This window comes from Staurois parvus, unplaced genomic scaffold (genome assembly GCF_062004578.1).
Source record: "Staurois parvus isolate SC_StPar_1 unplaced genomic scaffold, SC_StPar_1.0 ptg000086l, whole genome shotgun sequence".
NCBI classification, from domain to species: domain Eukaryota; kingdom Metazoa; phylum Chordata; class Amphibia; order Anura; family Ranidae; genus Staurois; species Staurois parvus.
This window is the reverse complement of record NW_028317882.1, coordinates 10847599-10870847: the sequence shown is the minus strand read 5'-3', so window position 1 is coordinate 10870847 and position 23249 is coordinate 10847599. Positions and strand designations below refer to the sequence as shown.

General features: G+C 41.3%; 1 protein-coding gene across 1 annotated transcript in view; it reads left to right on the top strand.

The window, feature by feature from the left end:
• The window catches only part of PIK3R2 (phosphoinositide-3-kinase regulatory subunit 2), a 111029-nt gene that overhangs the window by 11218 nt on the left and 76562 nt on the right, over nt 1-23249 (top strand). The gene's annotated exons all lie outside the window — the stretch shown is intronic.

The window sequence follows — 23249 nt, the reverse complement described above, 5'->3', positions numbered from 1 at the left end:
AGGCACTTCATATATAAACAACTCATGTTCCAGAATCCAAAATGGCTGCGGCAGGATCAAGTATGAATAGTGGCGTGTGCCATCTCTGTCTTACTAGTTTTGTCAAAGATGACATAATCAGGAGTGTATAAAACTGAAGCTTGTTAAACACTGTGTATTATGCATCACTTATGAATGAACACAATGATTGATCGGTACCGATCCAGCTGGAGGGAGAAGAGGAGAAGCCATATCTCAACTTCTAAAGAGAGAGGGGAGCAGGGGGGAAGAGGATGATGCAGAGGAAGGGTGATTTGGGGGGGAAGCGCATTTGTAAGGTCAGGCACTAATGACAGACGACTCAGTCTCTGCTCTAACCATCTCAAAAGTGGTCTATCGGGTTGAGGTCAGGACAGTCAGGTTCCTCCTCCTCAGACTCGCTCGTCCATGTCTTGCTTTGTGCACTGGTGCGCAGTCATGTTGGAACAGGAAGGGACATCCCACAAAGTTGGGAGCATGAAAATTGTCAAAAATGTCTTGGTATGCTGATGTTTTAAGAGTTTATTTCACTGGAACTAAGGGGCCAAGCCCAACTCCTACAAAACAACCCCAGACCATAATCCCACATCCACCAAACTTTACACTTGGCACAATGTAGTCAGGCAAGTACTGTTCTCCTGATAACTGCCAAACCCAGACACGTCCTTCGGATTGCCAGACAGAGAAGTGTGATTCGTCACTCCAGAGAACACGCCTCCAATGCTATATAGTCCAGTGGCATTGTGCTTTATACCACTGCATCCAATGATTTGCATTGCACTTGATGATGTAAGGCTTGAATGCAGCTGCTCGGCCATGGAAACCCATTCCAATAAGCTCTCTACGCACTTTTGTGCTAATCTGAAGGCCACACGAAGTTTGGAGGTATTTAGCTATTGACTCTGCAGACGGCGACTTCTGTGCACTGTGCACTTCAGAATGCGCTGACCCCGCGCTGTTATTTTACATGGCTTACCGCTTCGTGGATGAGTTGCTGCTGTTCCCAGTTGCTTCCACTTTGTTATAATACCACTAATAGTTGACCATGGAATATTTAGTAGCAAGGAAATTTCACGGATGGACTTATTGCACAGGTGGCAACCTATCACGATACCACGCTTGAATTCACTGAGCTCCTGAGAGTGACCCGTTATTTCACAAATATTTGTAGAAGCAGTCTGCATGCCTAGGTGCTTGATGTTATACACCTGTGGCCATGGAGGTGATTGGAACCCCTAAATTCAATGATTTGAAGGGGTGTCCCAATACTTTTGGCTATATAGTGTATATATAGAGTTCTCTTAACCCCTTTCCCTCTAGTATAGTGTTTAATAGCTCTGTGCCATAAAGTAGGCGATTGTAGCAGTAATTGTTAGTGGTTCTAAAGCCAAAAAGTTTTTTTTTTTACCTTAATGCAGGGCTTGACAAGTGCCAGGTCGCCATGGCGCCCAGAAAACTGCGTCCTGTGCGTTTTTGGCTATGGAGATTATCGAATAGCGCGAGCACAAGAGGCACATCAAAGATCGGGGTATGGAAGATGAAATCGGGGGGAGGAGTGTCCTGTGGTGTCATGTTGGGGTGCATACGCTGTACTGTCAGTAGGTGTGGGGGATTTTGTATGTCACGGAGGGGGGTGCCCTGACGTGTTAGGGTAGTGCGGAGCTGTATCCTGTGGAGTCACGGGGGGGTAGGGGGGAATTATCTTGGAGTGTAATGTGATTTCATGAGGGGTGCGCAAAGGGAAGTCATGTGGTGTCACTGAAATTCAGTGGTGTCACAGAGGAGGGGGGTTTCCTGTGGTGTCAGTAGGTCAGTACATGTAGAGGTGTATCCTGGGAGTTGGATGCGGCGAGGTATCTTGTGGTGTTAGGGGGGTGCAGAGGAGTGCCCTGTGGTGTTGGGGGGGGGGGGGGGGGAGTAGTACCCTGTAGTGTCACGGGGGTGCAGAGGGGTATTTTTTTCAGGGAGGGGTCAGCCCACGCACCACAACACACACTGAAAACCCCGGCCCCCAACAACCCCAAGTTATAAATCCACACCCCCCTCGAGAGCCCCAAAGGGACTTGCATCCCGCAAAACCACCCAATGAGTAAGCTGTCCCACCCAGCAGCATGCCTGGCTCCCCTCCATGTGCAAATCCAAGATCTGCCACTTCCGTCGTCGAGAACAAAGCCTTGCTACTCAAAAAAAAAAATAAATAAATAAATAAAACTGGCTCCCAACTTTTTTTTTTTTTTTCTTTTTAGCTGGCTCCTATATTCAAAGCCAATTTGCCAAGCCCTGTCTTAATGCATTCCCTGCATTAAGATAAAAAATATTTTATTTCTCACTGTCCTCCCTTTTCCCTGGCTGAGGGGAGATTAGTTCTAGTGCTGTGCATGGCTACACTTCTACTCTTCTTATCCTCTTCACACAAGACTCAAGACTGTCAATCAAATGCAGTGAGGAGGAAGCAGGTTAAGCTTCTACAGGTGAAACTCGCAAAACTAGAATATCGTGCAAAAGTTCATTTATTTCAGTAATGCAACTTAAAAGGTGAAACTATTATATGAGATAGACTCATTACATGCAAAGCAAGATAGTCCAAGCCATGATTTGTCATAATTGTGATGATTATGGCTTACAGCTCATGAAAACTCCAAATCCACAATCTCACAAAATTAGAATATTACATGCAATCAATAAAACAAGGATTGTACATAGAACAGTATCGGACCTCTGAAAAGTATAAGCATGCATATGTACTCAGTACTTGGTTTGGGCCCCTTTTGCAGCAATTACTGCCTCAATGCGGCGTGGCATGGAAGCTATCAGCCTGTGGCACTGCTGAGGTGTTATAGAAGACCAGGATGCTTCAATAGCGGCCTTCAGCTCTTCTGCATTGTTTAGTCTCATGCCTCTCATCTTTCTCTTGGCAATGCCCCATAGATTCTCTTTGGGGTTCAGGTCAGGAGAGTTTGCTGGCCAATCAAGCACAGTAATGCCACGGTCATTGAACCAGGTTTTGGTGCTTTAGGCTGTGTGGGCAGGTGCTAAGACCTGCTGGAAAATGAAGTCCGCATCCCCATAAAGCTCGTCTGCGGAAGGAAGCATGAAGTGCTCCAAAATCTCCTGGTAGACGGCTGCGTTGACCCTGGACTTAATGAAGCACAGTGGACCAACACCAGCAGATGACATGGCTCCCCAAATCAACACAGACTGTGGAACCTTCACACTGGACTTCAAGCATCTTGCAGTGTGTGCCTCTCCATTCTTCCTCCATACTCTGGGTCCTTGGTTTCCAAATGAGATGCAAAAGTTGCTCTCATCAGAAAAGAGGACTTTGGACCACTGAGCAACAGACCAGGTCTGTTTTTCTTTAGCCCAGGTAAGATGCTTCTGACGTTGTTTGTTGTTCAGGAGCGGCTTGACCAGCCTCAGTCCACTCCTCGTGAAAGTCCCCAACATTTTTGAATGGCCTTTTCCTGACAGTCCTCTCCAGGCTGCTGTCATCCCTGCTGCTTGTGCACGTTTTTCTTCCACACTTACCTTCCACATAACTTTCTATTATTGTGCTTTGATACAGCACTTTGGGAACATTCATTCAACTTCTTTTGCAATTACCTTTTGAGGCTTTCCCTCCTTATGGAGGGTGTCAGTGATGGTTTTCTGCACAACTGTCAGGTCAGCAGTCTTTCCCATGATTGTGATTCCTACTGAACCAGACTGAGAGACCATTTAAAGGCTCAGGAACCTTTTGCAGGTGTTATGGCTTAATTAGCTGATTAGAGTGGGACACTTTGAGCCTAGAATATTGCACCTTTTCACAATATTCTAATTTTCTGAGATTGTGGATTTGGGGTTTTCATGAGCTGTAAGGAAAAAGGACAGAGACAAAAGGCAAAGAACGCCTTGGTCAAGCGGGTCCAAAAGAGGTCAAACTGTGGCTTGTAAATAGAAATATATAAACCTTTTATTACAGTAAAAAACATGAATCAATGCACATAGTAAAACAAAACACAATGTTTTGTTTTACTATGTGCATTGATTCGTGTTTTTTACTGCAATAAAAGGTTTATATATTTCTATTTACAAGCCGCAGTTTGACCTCTTTTGGACCCGCTTGACTTAGGCGTTCTTTGCCTTTTGTGTCTGTCCTTTTTCCTTAGCTATGCTTGGGCCCTGAGGACACCACATGACCATTTTCATGTGAGTCGGCTGTATATTATGGAGGGCACGATTTATCCATGATTCATGTTTTGAACCCCTTTCTTCAGGTTTTTCCTTGGTGATTGATTTTTTACTTTAGTCCGATATCAGGAGTGTCCCGGTTAACTCATTTTTTATAGTTCATGAGCTGTAAGCCATAATCATCACAATTATGACAAATCACGGCTTGAACTATCTTGCTTTGCATGTAATGAGTCTATCTCATATATTAGTTTCACCTTTTTAGTTGCATTACTGAAATAAATGAACTTTTGCACGATATTCTAATTTTTTGAGTTTCACCTGTAGCTTAAAACAGCTTCTAGCTTAAAAAACGCTAGTTTGCATGGAGCCATAAAGTCTAACTTGGCCATTTTTTTAATTGTAAATAAAGTGAGGAAATGTTAAGTACCTCCTTCAGCATTGTATTGCTTTGTCTGTCCTCCTAATGGAGATTTCTTCACTTTCTGCTGGCTATACAGTAACTAAAAGAAATCTCACCAATAGAACAGAGGTTCGAACCCTTTCCCTTTCTAGAACTAAAAATTTAAAACAATTTAAAACAATTCTGCTAATTTTATGTCCTATAAACACAGACCTACTCCCATCTAAATTTAGTTTCTCACTGGAGATACATTTTTAATACACATTGGGTTCATATATACCACTTTTTAGAAGTTTTTTTTTTTTAAACCGCAAATGCTGAAAGTACACTGGCTGCACTGTTTAACTATATTAGTCCCTGGGACACAGCAACTTGGTTGGTCCAAGCCAGCATGAAGGCTGGACCTGCCTGCTGTCATTGACTGCCAGGGTCCAGCACAAAGCTGACAAGCTGAAATGGATCAGTTTCTGAGCTTCCAATTCCACTATATGGCACTCTATAGGAGCGCTTGCTGCATATCTGTGTGAACACTGTGATGTGATTTGATGTCACGGAGTCCTTGGTGCAGAGGCTTGGAAAGAGTTTACTGTATGCAGCTGTTTTCAACCTCTCCCTGCAGCATTAGACCTCTGCTATAGTCATTTATTGCTGAAGAGTGGTCTTTGGGAATGGTCTCCAGAAAGAAATCACCAGGACCAGATGGCTTACACCCGAGAGGCTTCAAAGAATTTAGCCAGGCCATTGCTAGACCGATTTTCCTAATCTTTATGGAAAGCTTACTGACTGGAATGGTACCAGCAGATTGGCATAAGTCGATCGTGGTACCAATATTCAAAAATGGGCTAACGGGAAACTACAGACCAGTTAGCCTAATGTCAATAGTTTGTAATTGGAGGGGATGATGAGACCATATCCAAGAATTTGCAGATGGGATTAGCATCATTAGTAACCAGCATGTATTTATGAAAGATTGTTCCTGCCAGACCAACCTATTTACATTTTATGAGGAAGTGAGCTGCTATCTGAATAAAGGAAGGACTGTGGACCTAGTATATCTAGACTTTGCCGAAGCATTTGACACGATACATCATAAACATTTAACCCACAAATTGAGGTGTGTTGGTAATGAGGATGGTATATGTACCTGGATAGAAAACTAGTTACAATGGTACGTCCAGGGGGTGGTGATAGGTGATAAATAGCGTATCTTCTGAATGATCTGAAGTTATAAGTGGGGTACCCCAAGGCTGATTAGTGTAGTTCGGTGTAGGTAGTTCGGTGTAGGTCATGTGATTGACTCCTTCCGTATCATGGCTGAAATGCAGGGATTTTCTGGATCTGCAGAGCAGGATATTCTGCCCAGCGGATGCTAGCCTGATGACCCTCCCAGTGATCCAGCTTAAATAGAAGGATGACCAGGAGTTGGTTAATACTCAAATGCGCATTTCTATTGCGCTTTCTGGTTAGTGCAATCTACACTCATTTCGGTGGGAGGAATATGGTCACGGAAGTCACCAATTTGTTCACCACTTCATTGTGATATTGTGCACTGTGTACCACAAGAACACTCTCATTGGAGATATTTATGTCATTGCAATTTATGAACATTTTGATGGGCCATTACTTAGCAGCGGTCGCCTTATCACTCTTCTTATAATGTATTATTTTCTACATGTATGATTGATTTTTAACAGCGCTGCATGTTCTGTTCATATTGATTATATTGTGTTTTTGTGCATTAAAATTCACTAGTGTATATTTAAAAAAAAAAATTGCATTTCAAAAACTTCTGCGCAAATTCTGTGTGCCATGAAAAATTGCAACTATTTAAAATATATATTTTAAAAAACATATGTTTGGGGGTTCTAAGTAATTTTCTAGTATAAAATGATTTTCACATGTAAACAAAGAATAGAAAATAGTAATATATGTCAGAAAAGATTTTATACAAATATGAAAAATATTTACTTATTTATAAATGTGTAAACCTTTTACAAATGTAGAATAAAATTAACAAATCGTATCATTTTCCTTTTAAAATATGCTTCATACCCAAGCATTGCTGTTGCTTTATAATGAGCACTTTTTGAGACCTTTGTCCTATTTTGCAAAATTTTCAAACATGCTTGGTATTTTAGTCATTTGAATCAGGAATTGAACTTGCAGTCCTAGCAATTAAAAGAATAAGCAATGTTTCGCTCTTTTGTCACCGTTGACAGTTGTATAGCTAGCCTAAGAAGCCTGCAGCAGTATTCTCTTGCGCTTAGTGGGGTGGTCTTTTCATACAAACTAAAGCTTTAAAAAAAAAAAAAAAAAACGCTCAAACCTCCCAGAGTTCTTGTCCTTTTTTTTTTCTTCTTTTTTTTATTGAAATCAATTTGTCTTGCTGGAACATCTTGTATTATATGTGGCAAGTTTTTGTAGGCATGTAATTTTGTATTGGAAATCTGTTTTATTCGTTTAAACTCCAACCACCTTTTTAGGAGAGGGCTTCTGTCATTTTGGATAATATACCTAGTGATTTCCAGATCCACTTATCCACTCAAGATTCCTCTATGTAAATTTGCATATCTTGTCTTATCATCATCATCATTTAATGATTGTGGCTTCAGATTTTTTTATCGTGACCATATTTTACATTTAGGCAATTAACTACGGTAATTCCCACCCAGGCCAATTCTGACATTTCTCTCCTACATGTAAAAATCAGTATATTATTGCTAGAAAATTACTTAGAACCCCCAAACATTATATACAGTGCTCAGAACAATTTAAAAAATTTTGCCAAAACGGAGTTTATAGAACATTTGTTACATGAAAGTAAGGTTAATAATATACCTTAGATTACAAAATCTTCAGTTTTACTCATATTAGTTGATACATCCCACAACAAAAACACTTCATCTAATATTTTTATGACCTCCATGATTTGTAAGGACAGCACCAAATCTTCTAGGCATGGAATGAACAAGTTGGCGACATATTGCAATATCTTTTTCCATTATTGAAGAGCGACCTCTTTTAGAGCCTGGTTGCTGGATGGAGAGTGATGCTCAACTTGTCTCTTCAGAGTTCTCCATAGGTATTCGACTGGGTTCAGATTGGCCACGGAATCACTTTCACCCTGTTCTTCAGAAATGCATCAGTGGCCTTAGATGTGTGTTGTGAATCATTGTCATGTTGGAAAAATGCACGATGACCAAGGGCACGGAGTGATGGTAGCATCTTCCCATTCAATATATAGCAGTACATCTGTGAATTCATGATACCATCAATGAACTGCAGCTCCCCGATATCAGCGGCATTCATGCAGCCCCACCGAGGGATACATTTCCTTGTAGAGACCATGCATTTTTCTTTGTACTCCTCACCTTTGCGACGCCATACAGTTTTGAAGCCATCAGTTCCAAAAAACCTTTATCTTGCTCTTATCACTCCAGAGCACAGAGTCCCAGTTCTTTTGCAGCATGGGCCCTGGCAAATTCTAGGTGGGCTTTTTTGTACATGGGCTTTAGGAGAGAATTCCTTCGTAGACGACACCCATGCATTCCTTTCCTCTGCAGTGTACACCGTATTGTGTCACGGGAAACAATCACCCAAGTTTGGCTTTCTACTTCTTTAGCTAACTGCAGTGAACTTGCATGGTGATTTTCTTCAACCCTTCTCATCAAAAGATGCTCCTGTCGTGGTGTTAACTTCGGTGGACAGCCTGGATGGCTCTGTGAGATAGTTGCAGTTCCATCTTTGATCATTTCCACTACGATATTCTGACTTTCTAATCAACCATTTGCTGGACACCTGTTTAATGAATAATTAGACTCACCTGTAGTTGAATTCTTGTTAATTAGGATTTTGTTGTCTAAAATTTAGCTTTGCTCCTAAGACTTTCATTGGGGTGTATTCATTTTTGCAACATGTACATATAAAATGCAGCGCTGTAAAATGATCAAATCATGCAAATCAACACAATAATAGTCCTGAAAAGGTGCTCATTAATTCCCAGTGTCAATGGAAAGAATGCAAACTAACCAGAAGCGCATTTAAAGTACGCATGTGTGTAAGAAATCCTGGAGATTCCCCTCTCTCCCTCTGGTCAGAAAATGGATATGTGCTGAAATGGATGATAACGCCCTCTTGTGGAAAAGTGAAATCCTGCAGGCCAGGAAGCTCCCAGGATAAGATATTCCTCTTCAATGGAACCAGGGCTGGGATTGAAAACACTCTGTGGCTGTGAAATTGGGAGAGAGACCCCTCACAGAGGACACAGAGAGATACTCATAGTGTAGTATATTACTTCAATTTATTTAAAAAAAAACAAGTAAAAAACATGTAATCAGGTGGCAAGTTAAAGTGACCCACTGACCCTCTTAAAATTAAAGGTGGCCGCTGGGCCTCCACATGGCACCGGCGGCGTAGTGTCAACGACGTCCACAGGCTCCGCTGACGCGTTTCGTGCGCACGCACTTCTTCTGAGGTAGAGCAAGGACCCTTTTTTTGCAACATGGTCTTGAATGAATTTGTTAGGAAAAATACTTTTTTGTGTGCAAATTAACCGCTTCCCGACTGCCCTATAGGAGAAATACTGCTACAGGGCAGCACGGGTGTGCAAAATCGTGTGTGTGTATACGTGATTTTGCATTTCCACGTAGGGGGCGCGTGTGAGCCCTACCCACACTGCCATTTGCGGCTGTCAATCACCCCGTCCCGGCCAGTAATTACTCGTTGACACCCGGTGATTTCCTTAGATCTCCGATGGGGAGAACTGTTTTGTTTACTAACAGTTCTAATCCCTGTCGGCTCCGGCACACAGCTTTTGGATGGCTGTGCACAGCTAAAAAAATCTCCATAGGTGACACTTTAAAATCATTTACAGGTTACCAGTTTAGAGTTACACAGGAGGTCTGGAGCTAAAATTATTGCTCTCGCTCTGCCTCTTGATTTTTTTTTTTAGCAACTTTATTACTTACACAAGGGATGAACAACATACCTTATAAAAGCCTGGGCCATGACAGGTCCTCTTTATGGAGAGATCAGAGGTCTATTAGACCCCAAATATCTCCTCTGGCCTCCAATCACTACTGCCTAAGAGGGAATCCTGCCAGTCCCCCTGAATTCATATTTCAAACTGACCATGCCAGGTCATAGAAGCACATCCATCCACATACGATCACTAGGCTAGTCTAACCCATTAGTATAGTGTCATTAAACATTCATAGTATACATGCCTAGATGTGAACACACTTTTGTCACTTAAAACATACACCATCTGGCAGGTTTAAATTGCAAGTACCTACAAATGCCTGCACATAGCTTTTGAAATTTTCCCTGGCACCCCAAGGCCCAATTGCAAGGATGTTCTCAACTGGCAAAGCTCTGACACTTTTGGTTAATGCCAGATTTTCCCCACTCACTCCCTACCCTCACACATTCCTGTTGACTTGTAAATCTGATGGGCTTCCTTACTGGCCATTAGCAATGTGTGTTAAGTAGGAAAGAATAGACAAGCTGTCGGTACCAGAAGATGTTGAACTTTGATGATGTTTTCATTTCAGGTACTTATATAGCGCTGTCAATTTATGCAGCACTTTACATATATATTGTACATCACATCAAAAAAGGTTGTGCCTGATCAGAATAGCCCAGGGTTCAGACATAGAAGTGGCTGTCAAAGTACATAGTTTTAGATTTAAAAAAAAAACAGGTCCATCCAGTTCAACCTATATGTGTATGTAATTTTTATACTCTAACAATTCCCATAGCTTTGTATATTCTGCTTCCTGAGGAAAACATCTGAAAGTTTTTTATGTTGTCAGAACTTTCAACTAGTACTACTTCATATGGGAGGGGGTTTCACATTTTAACTGCTTTAACAGTTGAAAACCCTTTCTGCAATCTAAGGTTCAACATTCTTCTAACCCTTATGCTTTCTTAAGGACCTTTTCTCCAGAGTGAATAACTGTAATCTATGTAATCGATCCTCATCGCTAATGTCCCCCCATACCCCTTTTATTAATTTTTTGTCCTTTGCTGAACTTTCTAATTTTGAAAACCTCTTTCTTGAAGATTAGTGATCAAAACTGAACAATATTGACAAAGTCTTCCCTAGAGCCCTTTTCCCAACAAAAGAGCGTCTTGGTTCCCAAGCATAAGTTGCCATCTGTTAGATTGCGCTTTCTCTGGGTGACAGGCATTCCAGATTTGTTGTTTCAGAGGGGTACATAATGGAGTTCCAAAGCCTACCCCCTCACTGTTTTTCTTCTCTTAACCACTTCAAGTCCGGACACTTTTACCCCCTTTCTGTCAAGGCCAATTTTCAGCTTTCAGCACTGTCACACTTTGACAATTGCGTGGTCATGCAACACTGTACCCATATGAATTCTGTAGCATTTTTTTGAGACACATAAAATCTTATTTTTGGTATTTATTCACCACTGGGATTTTTTTTTTTTTGCTATATAAATGAAAAAGTCCAAACATTTTGAAAAAAAATGTTTTATTTATTTTGCAAATAAATAATCTTTCTTCATAAATCTTGGCCAAAATGTATTCAGCTATCTTTTTAGTAAAAAAAAAAACCCAAATTAGTTTAGAACCAAAAAGTATAATTTTTCAAAAAAAGTTTTACATTTTTATTATATTTGGGGTTTTTTTCACATACTGTCACCCTAGCAGTACAGTGTCACCATAGTGACACTGTACTACTTGTGGGGGGTGATGAAGATTTTAAATTTTTTTTACATTTTTTTTTTTACACTGATTGCTTTTATACAGTGGGGATCGAAAGTTTGGGCACCCCAGCTAAAAATTTGTATTAATGTGCATAAAGAAGCCAAGGAAAGATGGAAAAATCTCCAAAAGGCATCAAATTACAGATTAGACATTCTTATAATATTTCAACAAAAGTTAGATTTTATTTCCATCATTTACACTTTCAAAATAGCAGAAAACAAAAAAATGGCGTCTGCAAAAGTTTGGGCACCCTGCAGAGTTAATATCTTGTACTGCCCCCTTTGGCAAGTATCACAGCTTGTAAACGCTTTTTGTAGCCAGCCAAGAGTCTTTCAATTCTTGTTTGAGGTATCTTTGCCCATTCTTCCTTACAAAAGTCTTCCAGTTCTTTGAGATTTCTGGGCTGTCTGTCACGCACTGCTCTTTTAAGGTCTATCCATAGAATTTCAATTATGTTGAGGTCAGGAGATTGTGAAGGCCATGGCAAAACCTTCAGTTTACGCCTCTTGATGTAATCCCCCGTGGATTTCGAGGCGTGTTTAGGATCATTATCCATTTGTAGAAGCCATCCTCTCTTTAACTTCAGCTTTTTCACAGATGGCATTAAGCTACCATCCAAAATTTGTTGAAATTTTATTGAATCCATTTTTCCTTCTACTCGTGAGATGTTCCCTGTGCCACTGGCTGCAACACAACCCCAAAGCATGATTGATCCAACCCAATGCTTAACAGTTGGACAGAGGTTCTTTTCATTAAATTCTGTGCCCCTTCTTCTCCAAACGTACCTTTGCTCATTCCGGCCAAAACGTTCAATTTTAACCTCATCGGTCCACAGAACATGTTTCCAAAATGCATCAGGCTTGTCTATATGTTCATTTGCAAAGTTCAAACGATGATTTTTGTGGTGAGGACGTAGAAGAGGTTTTCTTCTGATGACTCTTCCATGAAGACCATATTTGTACAAGTATCTCTTTATAGTGGAATAGTGTACCACAACTCCAGTGTCTGCCAGATCTTTCTGGAGGGATCGTGCAGTCAAACGTGGGTTTTGAATTGTTTTTCTCACAATCCTGCGAGCTGTTCTGTCTGATATATTTCTTGGTCTTCCAGATCTTGCTTTAACTTCCACTGTTCCTGATGACTGCCATTTCTTAATTACATTCCGAACAGAGGATATTGACATCTGAAAACGCTTTGCTATCTTCTTATAGCCTTCTCCAGCTTTGTGAGCATCAACTATTTTCAGTTTCAGTTTTCTAGACAACTGCTTAGAAGAACCCATGGTGCTGATTGTTGGGGCAAGGTCAGATGAGTCTGGGCATTTAAAACCTTTGAGATTGACATCAACTTGTCTTCCCAGACGATGATTGAGAACAATACATGACACTGGCAGGTCTCAGCTTTGCAAAGGGGGCAGTGCATGCTATAAATCCTGCAGGGTGCCCAAACTTTTGCAGACGCCATTTTTTTGTTTTCTGTTATTTTGAAAGTGTAAATGTTGGAAATAAAATCTAACTTTTGTTGACATATTATAAGAATGTCTAATCTGTAATTTGATGCCCTTTGGAGATTTTTCCATCTTTCCTTGGCTTCTTTATGCACATTAATACACATTTTTAGCTGGGGTGCCCAAACTTTCAATCCCCACTGTACCTATAAAGGCTGTAAAAGCAATCATTTCTCCTTCTCTCCGACTGCATTCTTGCAGCCATTGAGAAATACTGTGAGAGCTGTGATTGGTCACAGCTTGTCACATGGTACAAGGCTGTTGTGAATAGCCTTGTACCATGTGATCATTCACAGATTTCACTAGTAGTAAGCAATGATGTCAGAAGTGACATCTTGCTTACTGCTATTCATGTGATCACTGATTGGTCAATCAGTGACCACATGATCAGGACCTCACACAGAGTTATCTCAGACACAGTTATCAACGGCAACCTGCTCCTGCACTGCTCCCTATCCGGCCGTTTATGTACATGGTGGTTAAACCAACCAAAATCTGCTCAAGGATGGTCAGGTTTGCAGAACTCACTGAACCATCTCTTGTTCCAGGCAGTGGTCATTCCTCTGGAAGACAGGTTCAAAGAATTCTATTCAAACCTGTTCATGGTACTATAATCCAATAGAGTTTATTCATCCTATCAGCACTTTCTACATTTCTTAGGAAACAAACATTTCCAGTTTGTGACACTGCCCTTTGGCCTATCCTCTGCTCTCAAGAGTATTCACAAGGGTACTTGCACCCCTTTTATTTATTTTTTTTCAGGTACTTGTATAGCGCCGTCAATTTACGCAGCGCTTTATATAGATATTGTACATTCACATCAGTCCCTAACCCTCAAGAGGTGTACAATCTAAGGTCCCTAACTTACATTCATGTATACACATACTAGGGCCAATTTAGACAGGAACCAATTAACCTACCAGCATGTCTTTGGAGTGTGGGAGGAAACCGGAGTACCCAGAGGAAACCCACACAGGCACAGGGAGAACATGCAAACTCCAGGCAGGTGGTGCCGTGGCTGCGATTCGAACCAATGACCCTATTACTGCCAGGCAGTAGTGCTAACCATTTAGCCACTGTGCTGCCCACCTTTTTTGCCTTCTTAAGTACTCGGGGTATTCAGGTCATAGGTTATCTATACAATCTTCTTCTGAAGGACTCGTTCCCCTTACAGCTATCTTAACACATTCACAGTACTCTTTAAATACTTCACACTTTCTGCTGGGTCATTAACTTACAGGAGTGCAGTTTGTTCTGCACTCCTGTTGCCCGTTTTCAGCCATCTGACATCACACAGCATGTCCAGACTGGGGAAAGATTGTGACCAAATAGTTGGGATCCACCCAGTCTCCTTTTTCCACTGCTTTGGAATAGCCAGTGGATATGCATAAGGATTTTTGGAGGAATGGCTGTTTTCAAGATTTAGGTCTACATCCCCACAGAAACTACCTTGTAATTTTCCTCTTCTGCTCTTGGGTTGGATGGGGGTATCCATTTTAAAAAAAGACACTTAATGTGCTGGTGTTTTAAAGACCCTGCAGACAAAAAAATCGAGTCCCTTTTTTAAGGCATCATTTAGGACTCCTTAAAAGGAGACTCAAAAAAGGGATGTCATTGACTCTCCTTTGCATTGGAGAGTATAGTCATGCCACCTACCATTGCTTCCATATGGCTTTGTCTGGCTTTGCTGGTTTGGGTAAAGCATATGGCAAAAGAACATAGGGCCTTTCAATCAAACAGCACTTCAATCTCTTCCATGAAGCACTTCAGTGTGGATGCACTGGGAGATTCTTTCCAGAAATTCTCTCAACGCACTAGTGTTGTGGCTAAATTTCTGGTCAACTGAGCTCCGCCGCTAGAAGTGGTTGAAACGCATGCCTTTTGAGGGTAAATGCCAGAGGATCATAGGAGGAAAGAAACAGTAGAAACTGTCTTCATCTGGAACCAAGAAGCATTCCCTTTGTGCTTTGCAGAATTCAGGGATGAAAAGGAAAACTTATTTTTGGAAAAAAGTCCTGGAGCCACAAGCCTACCAAGATGGGCAATAAACTCTCTTCCCAGTGAAAGGGCAACCCCACTTTTTGGTGATCTTTACAGCCATATGGATCTGAGATACCTCCACAGTATGGGTCCAAAATGTGTTCAGAAGCTACCAGTCAAATTTTTGTGCCTTGCCTCCTCTTCATGTTGCTAATTGTGCCTACTGCACCTGATTGAAGGAGCAGCCTTGTTTGCTGTGCTGGACCAGTTGCACTCTCAGGGGTTCATCGTCCCTGTTTTATAACCATAACGGTTTAATTTACTATTCCATCCTGTTCACAGTTCCCAAATCAATTGAAAATGTGTGACCCACTCTGGACCTGAAACTCTTGAGCAAGTTTTTACATTTTCAAACATTCCTTATGGAATTTGTGGTCAGTGATTGTTCTATTCGGTTCCTGACCTTGATGGACATCAAGGATGCCCTAATGTCGTATACCTACTGCACCTTCTTTCAACCAGTTTTCTTCAGGGGTGCCTTGGCAAAGTGCCTAAAAATTGCCCAAAAATTGTATACAAGTCAGCACATGTATCAAGCCTGCCTTTTTAGTTACACAAAGCCACACGTTTTCATTGTGCATCATGACTTTCTACCCGCCCACCACATAACAACCAGTGATGTCATCAGTTGATCAGAACATCAGGCAACCGCACAGCATGCTTGCTTGCCCCTCCCCGTCAGCACATGGGAGTCACATTTGCTGAGTGAGAGAAACTGAGGGAGAAGAGAAACAATGGAATACTAATCAGTACCAGTTTGCAAAAGTGTATTTGCTTTGAAAGAATATATCACCTCTAACATTGGGTGTCCTACATGTGCAGATGTTGCTGTGTTTTGTACAACTATTTAGTATTTTTTACATTTTGTAATGGGTGCCTCATAATTGTGCTGAATTATAAAGGGTGCATTGAGATTGTGAAGAATTATAAAGGTTGACTTGAATGGGAAAAAGGTTGAGAAACACTGACCTACTGTATATTTCTGCTTCATCAGCAATACCTGTTCTATGTGGTTTAAGAACAAAATGTACAAGTTGTGGCTCTAGCCTTTGGCCTAGCTACGCATGGTGAGTGTTCTTGAAGGTCATAGCCCCAACTTTGGCTCTTTTGCAAGCCAGGGGTATCCCCGTTCTGGGCTATCTGGACGATCTACTCATGCAGGAGTAATTGAGAGAAGGCCTCAGGGCAATGTGCATCGGACAGTGCAAGTCCTGCAGGGGCACTTCAGACCCTTTTTTTATCTCCTCTGTCATTGTCGAATAAATTAGCTCAGTCCCTGGACAGCTGATTCACCTGACATCAAAGACCAGGTTGTCTCTGGCCTGATGGTTCAGGAAACCAGCTCTCCATTTTGGGGAAATCATTCTTTCTGAACTCTTGGAAGGTCAACATTATGGACCCTGCCTGATAGGCTGGGGAGGAGTCCTAGACACCCTGACTGTGCAAGGGGATTAGACACTGGAGGAATCCTGACTCCTGATTAACATTCTGGAGCTTTGACTGATTTGGTTGTCTCGACAAGAGGATTCAGCCAGACATTGCCAAGGAAGTGGTGTACATCAACCATCAGGGAGAAACTTCTGTTTTGCTGTGGCAGAAGAGTTAGAAAATATTATGTACTGGGCAGAACTACACATTCCAGCTTTGTCTATTGGTCACAACCCAGAAGTATTGGCAGTATCTCAGCCAGCCGGGGTGTTGGTCAATATACCCAAAAGTATTTTAGAACCTGTATCACAGGTGAGGGAGCGCTTATGAGGATGTCCTGGCCTCCATATTCATCTGTAAACTAGATAGGTTATTCTCTAGGCACAGAAATCCTCAGGCTTATACAGTGGTTGCTCTTCTGGCTCCATGGCATCTTGCTTCTGCTGTGAAAAGTCACAGCAGAAGCTGATCAGCGAGTTCCGGTGAACAAATGTTCGCTGGCACCCTCCGATCGTCAAGCATGAGAAAGAACAGAGGCAGAGCTCTGTTCTGACAGGTGGGGAAGTGAAGGATCATGTGTCAATGCAAAGCTGGGACACAATCCTTCACTTCCCCTAGTACAAGCACCACATAGTGTACACCAAGCATATAGCTAGACACACATTTATTGCCCTAGATATTAACCCTTTCCAAACAAGTGTAATTAGTACAGTGATCAGTGCATATTTTGAGCACTGATCACTGTATTAGTGTCGCTAGTTCCCACAGAGTGTCAGTGTAAAAATGTCCGCTGTAATATCGCAGTCCCGCTATAAGTCACTAATCTCCGCCATTACTAGTAGAAAATAAATAACTCCGGTATATGTACTATAGTTTGTGGACGCTTTAACTTTTGCACAAACTAATCAATATACGCTTATTGGGATTTTTTTTTTAAGTAGCAAAATATATTTGGCCTAAATTTATGAAGAAATTTGATATAACATTTTTTTTTTATTGATGTGTTTTATAGTAGAAAATAAATGTTTTTTTTCAAACTTTGTTTTGTTTATAACGCAAAAAATAAAAACCACAGAAGTGATCAAATACCACCAAAATAAAGGTCTATTTGTGGGGGGGAAGAAATGATAAATTTCATTTATGTACAGTGTTGCATGACCGTGCAATTGTCAGTTAACACAGTGATGTATTGCAAAAAATGGTCTGGTCAGGAAGGGGGTAAATTTTCCATTTTGGTGTTTATTTTGATTGTACATCTGAGACTTAAGCTGTAGTAAGCTAAAGAAAACTACCTGCCTAGGGCATGGAACTGCATGTCCTGGGTGTCAGGTGATGGGAATTGCGAATGCCTGGGCTTACCGGTAGGTACATGTTAAAAAGTGGACTTTACTTCCACTTTAAAGTTGACTTTATTTAAAGCAACAGTGAATTCTTCTGTAAATAAATGCATTTGCATTTTCCAAAAGCAATTGAAAAATCTTGTAAGTCTAGAGGAAGCTTCATCCCTTTCATTCCATGCTTTCACAATAAATTGTGTTGTTGCCATTATTTTTCTTCCCATCTTTGAAGCGTTAAAATACTTTGAGAGCTTGGAATTTGCTGATCATCCAGGCTAAGGATTAAGTAGCTAGCTAGGCTGCTTCTGTAAAGAAGGGGGAGGTGAAAAACCATTAAAGCCTGGTTCTGTATCTTTTTTTTTTTTTTTTGCCTAGGTTTGTCCTCTAGCAGTATTATGTGGCATATTTAAAGTGTGTTGTATGCAGAGAATTTTACCTGTTTGCCTGAGAATATTCCTTTGTGGTTTTTTACACAAAATCAATTTTGATTTCTGATTGGGGGATTAAGTGGCATTCTATTTCGAATACAGTATAACCCAACAGGTTATGGTGAGTTGGGCCAAAGGAACTGTAAAGCCCTCCACTGAACTGGTGTGTAGCACAGTACATCCTTCTTTGAACAGAATGGGATTATTCCACATTGACGCTTACACTTGAAATTGGTGAGGGCAGTAAAAAATATTATTTGCTGCCTCTCTTAATCTGTAAAGATACCAGATGGGTTTGTATGCATTCCACGGCTGTGATCCTTTGTTTCACTGCCATGGCATATACTGTGCCCCCTCCTTGCTGCCTGTTTCCCAGCACCACCATGCCCCACTCTGGATACTGGCATATGGCTGTACACTAACTCAGAGCTGGTCCTAAATACCACCAGTTTCTTAATCTGTGAATTGGCAGTAATTCTTTAACAATCTGATGCTGCCAAAGCATCAGTTTCTTAAAGTGACTATAGTAAGAACTACCTGGATTTGCTGCGCATGTTGGTAATGTTACCGTCATTGGCGCAAATGCTTGCCTGAATTAGGCACAGGTAGTTCTTAAAGTGGTTCTAAAGGCAGAAGGTTTTTTAGTTGAATGTATTCTCTGCATTAATAATTAAACCCAAGACCCTGCATTCACTATATCTGGTCTCCTATAGTACACACAACATGGAAATGACATTATTTTAGTAAATATAAACAGCTAAATACCTTTTCTCATCAGAAGTTAGAGCAGTCTTGTGACTTCTAGCAGTGTCCAGCTGAGCACTGGTTAAAACTTGTAGGAAAAGTTTTCATTCTCCTCAGAGGATGCAAAACCCCTAACCTCTGACCAATGCTGATTGGCCCTGTGCTGATCACATGCACTCTCCCAAGAAATAAAAAAACCTCTCTGTCAATGTACACCAAACAGAGCATGTGCGAAATGCCTACTCGATCTTATCAGGAGATAAGAGGTGGATTCTTGAACAAGGGGAGGAACAGAGCAGTCAGGATCAAACAGCATTTTTACACAATGCAGAGGATTAACCGCTTAGGTTCCACAGTGAGTATAACAAACATGCTTTACTGCATATACACACTGATTTTACTGTTGTGGGTTTAGTAACCCTTTTTAAGGTTAAAAAAAACTTCCACTGTCTGTACCTCCCTCCCTAACACTCATTTGACATCATACTCAATCCAGTGCTTGTTTCCTTCCAGCTCTTACTGCATTCAAGGGCTTTGCTGAGAGCAGCAGGAGCCATTGGTTCCTGTTCCTGTCAGTCAAATTCTGTGAGGGAGGAGGGGTCTGTCTGTGGCCACCCGCAGGAGTGCCCCCATAGCAAGGATCCTGCTATGGGGGCACTTAGTGAAGGGGAAGAGCGTGAGCAGGGCACCCCAGAAGAGTAGGTTCGGAGCCCTCTGTACAGTACAATACCATTGCTTAGAGTAGGTATTACATACAATTTAAACTGCTGCCAGAAAGTTGTCATTATTCCTTTAACCACTTCCGGACCGGCCGTTCTATATAAACGGCCGGGCGGTGGCAGTGCAGGGTCGGGTGGCCGTTTATAAATGGCCTTCCCGCACCCTGCTTGTGCGCGCTCCCTGGGAGCATGCAGCACTGCGCTCCGGTGCCCGCTGTGTCCTTCGGACACAGTGAAACACCAATCGTCGGACGGGGCCTCTGTATGAGTTCCCGATCATGTGATCACTGATTGGCCAATCAGTGATCACATGCAAAGTAGTAAGCAAGATGTCACTGACATCATTGCTTACTACATGTGAAATCTGTGAATGATCACAGAGGTCACATGGTACAAGGCTATTCACAACAGCCTTGTACCATGTGACAAGCTGTGACCAATCACAGCTCACCTCAGTACTTCTCAATGACTGCAAGAATGCAGAGAGAAAGAGAAATGATTGCTTTTACATCCTATACCTATATACAGTCATGGCCGAAATTGTTGGCACCCTTGATATTTTTCCTGAAAATCAAGTATTTCACACAAAAAAGGTATTGCATTAACACATGTTTTGCTATACACATGTTTATTCCCTTTGTATGTATTGGAACAAATATAAAACAGAGGCAGAAAAGCAAATATGACATAATGTCACACAAAACCCCAAAAATGGGCTGGACAAAAGTATTGGCACCCTTAACTTAATATTTGGTTGCACACCCTTTGGAAAACATAACTGAAATCAGTCGCTTCCTATAACCATCAATAAGCTTCTGACACCTCTCACCCGGAATTTTGGACCACTCTTCCTTTGCAAACAGCTCCAGGTCTCTCTTATTGGAAGGACACCTTTTCCCAACAGCAATTTTAAGATCTCTCCACAGGTGTTCAATGGGATTTAGATCTGGGCTCATTGCTGGCCACTTCAGAACTCTCCAGCGCTTCTTTGCCATCCATTTCTGAGTGCTTTTTGACGTATGTTTGGGGTCATTGTCCTGCTGGAAGACCCAGGATCTTGGACGCAAACCCAGCTTTCTGACACTGGGCCCTACAGTGCGACCCAAAATCCTTTGGTAATCCTCAGATTTCATGATGCCTTGCACACAGTCAAGGCACCCAGTGCCAGAGGCAGCAAAACAACCCCAAAACATCATTGAACCTCCACCATATTTTACCGTAGGTACTGTGTTTTGTTCTTTGTAGGCCTCATTCCGTTTTCGGTAAACAGTAGAATGATGTGCTTTACCGAAAAGCTCTATCTTGGTCTCATCTGTCCACAAGACGTTTTCCCAGAAGGCTTTTGGCTTACTCAAGTACATTTTGGCAAACTGTAGTCTTGCTTTTTTATGTCTCTGTGTCAGCAGTGGGGTCCTCCTGGGTCTCCTGCCATAGCGTTTCATTTCATTTAAATGTCGACGGATAGTTCGCGCTGACACTGATGCTCCCTGAGCCTGCAGGACAGCTTGAATGTCTTTGGAACATGTTTGGGGCTGCTTATCCACCATCCGGACTATTCTGCGTTGCAATCTTTCATCAATTTTCCTCATCCGTCCACGACCAGGGAGATTAGCTACAGTGCCATGGGTTGCAAACTTCTTGATAATGTTGCGCACTGTGGACAAAGGCAAATCTAGTTCTCTGGAGATGGACTTGTAACCTTGAGATTGTTGATATTTTGCCACAATTTTGGTTCTCAGGTCCTCAGACAGTTCTCGTCTCCTCTTTCTGTTGTCCATGCTTAGTGTGGCACAGACAGACACACAATGCAAAGGTTAAGTGAACGTCTCTCCTTTTTATCTGCTTTCAGGTGTGATTTCTATATTGCCCACACCTGTTACTTGCCCCAGGTGAGTTTACAGGAGCATCACATGCTTGTAACATTCTTATTTATCCGCAGTTGTGAAAGGGTGCCAATACTTTTGTCCAGCCCATTTTTGGAGGTTTGTGTGACATTATGTCGAATTTGCTTTCTTTCCTCCCTTTTTTTGTTTTGTCCCAATACACACAAAGGGAATAAACATGTGTATAGCAAAACATGTGTTAATGCAATACGTTTCGTGAGAAATACATGATTTCCTGGAGAAATATCAAGGGTGCCAACAATTTCGGCCATGACTGTAGGTACCTATGTATACCTATATTTACACCTATGTAAAAAAAAAATCTTCATCACCCCGCACAAGTAGTACAGTGTCACCATGGTGACACTGTACTGCTAGGGTGGCAGTATGTAAAAAAATAAATATAAAAAATTAAAATAAAAATGTTTAAAAATTATAATTTTTGGTTATAAACTAATTTGGAATTTTTTTTTTTTGCTAAAAAGATAACGGAATAAATTTTGGCCAAGATTTATGATGAAATATTTATTTGCAAAATTGTATTAAACACTTTTTTCAAAATTTTTGGACATTTTCATTTACATAGCAAAAAAAATAAAAATCCCAGCGGTGAATAAATACCACCAAAATAAAGCTTTATCTGTCTCCAAAAAAGGTAAAAAATTAAGGTACAGTGTTGCATGACCGCTCAATTGTCATTCAAAGTGTGATAGCGCTGAAAGCTGAAAATTGCCCTGGTCAGGAAGGGGGTAAAAGTGTCCAGTCTGGAAGTGGTTAATAAATTCTCCTACGTACATCTCTGAAATACATGCACATTTCCCCATGTCTTATCTCTTTTAGCATACTGCAATCATGGATTACACAAAGCACAGATCTCTCCTCATCATCTTCTCCTCATCTCCATAACCCCCTCCTTGTTCTCAGAAAGTACAGGAAGTTATCTGTTCACAAGCTTCATGGCAAAATCAACAAGGTTTGTTTTGCACATATTAAACAGATTTTGTAAGCTTGCAATGGTATCCATGGCAAGCCAAAATGGAGCAGATAAGAGAAGTTCATTGTTTACATAAACTTTGACAGCTGTGTGGGCACCAGAATTTGACTGTGTAATCTCTGGGCCAACATTTTAGTCCAGGAAGTAGTCGATTACTGTGCATGATTGCTGTGCAAAGATAGCTCAGGCTTTCCAATTTTACTTTACCTCCTCTTGCTTTGGAAGTCAGGGATTTTATTGACGCTGGGAGAAAGGTACAGCTGGAAATCAGGGATTTTGTTCATGCTGGAAGAATGAAAATGTGCCCTCTAGCATCTTATTACATATAGGCACATAGCTTGAAAAAAGTCCAGATAGTTCAATCAACAGGAAAAAAATAGAGTAAATGAATAGAAATCGCCATATACGGAATCCTATACCTACAGTTGATCCAGAGGAAGGAGAAAAAATTCCAGGCAAAATAAATTCCTTCTTGATCTCCCAGAAGGCAAGTTGATATACCCTGGATCCACATTCCAAGGTGTTATTACCGATTAAATGTTAAAATGCGGTTATGTTTTGTTCATTTAAGAATGCATCCAGCCTTTTTTTTAAAAACTGTCTGCTGAGCTGGCCAGAACGCAGTGCACAATACACAAGAAGCTGGCTTATTGGAGGAAATTACAGGGTTTGTATCAAGAGTGTTGCGCCTCTTCTGATATGCAAGCATCGGCAGTTATAAAAATGTGTGTACAAAAGCTGAAATTAGCGGTCTCCTCTCCTCCATGAAAACAATGCTGAAGTCTGCTAGAGCATTCAAAAAGAATTACCAACAGTTTGCAAATAACCAAACTGGTGGTAATTAGGACC